Consider the following 849-nt stretch of genomic DNA (forward strand, 5'->3'; position numbering starts at 1 on the left):
GTTCTAGCTAAATTGAAAGTATTAAGTCATTTCTTCCTCACTACAACTCCTTGAGGGAGGTTCTGTTCTTGTCCTCATTTTACAGCTGAGGAGACTGTGACCTTGGAGGGGAAGGATCTTGACTGAGGACATGAAGCCATCGTGTCATGCGAATCAGAGTCGTGAGGTGCTTGGCTCCAAACTCATTGCTCTCCAGAAAGCATTGGTGCCTGCTAGAACATTTATGGTAATTACCACAGAGGAACAGGCTGGTTCACCATCACGCCTTGGTTACATCTGTGTCTCCCTTTGGATTATCACCTCCTCAAGCTCAAGGTCTGTTTTATTAATTTTTGTATGGTCATCTTCACATATTAGCTGACTGATGAAAGTCAAATGAAGTCAAATGAGAGAACATCACAGAACTCACAAGTAGAGAGCCAGTTTGCTTTGAGTGTGGAATCCAGTGCTGTCAGAATGCTTCCTTCAGGGCTTGAGGTCTCTGACCTTTAGAGTAAGATGAGTGATATTTATGGGCAAAGAGTCTGACTTGGTCTCAGAGGTGGTTTCCTGATCAAGGTGTGAAGGGCCCAGCCATTCAGCAAAGAGGAAAATCTGCAGCTCAGTGGGCCAGATTAGAACTTGTGGGCAACACACCCTCCTCTCTCTAATGGTATGAGCTGGTGGCAAACCCATATATGAGACACTGAAGCACCCTTGTTCTAAACTGCTTTATTCCACTGACAATGCAGGCTTTAGGGGGAGGAAGGGCACCTTACTCATTCCTTAGTGAAGCTCAGGGCCTGGTGTCCAGTACGAGAGTGTCTTACTTTCCTAGGGCAGTCATAACAGGAATCTCACAAGTGGGAG

The sequence above is a fragment of the Trichechus manatus genome, unplaced genomic scaffold, assembly GCF_000243295.1.
Source record: "Trichechus manatus latirostris isolate Lorelei unplaced genomic scaffold, TriManLat1.0 scaffold00150, whole genome shotgun sequence".
NCBI classification, from domain to species: domain Eukaryota; kingdom Metazoa; phylum Chordata; class Mammalia; order Sirenia; family Trichechidae; genus Trichechus; species Trichechus manatus.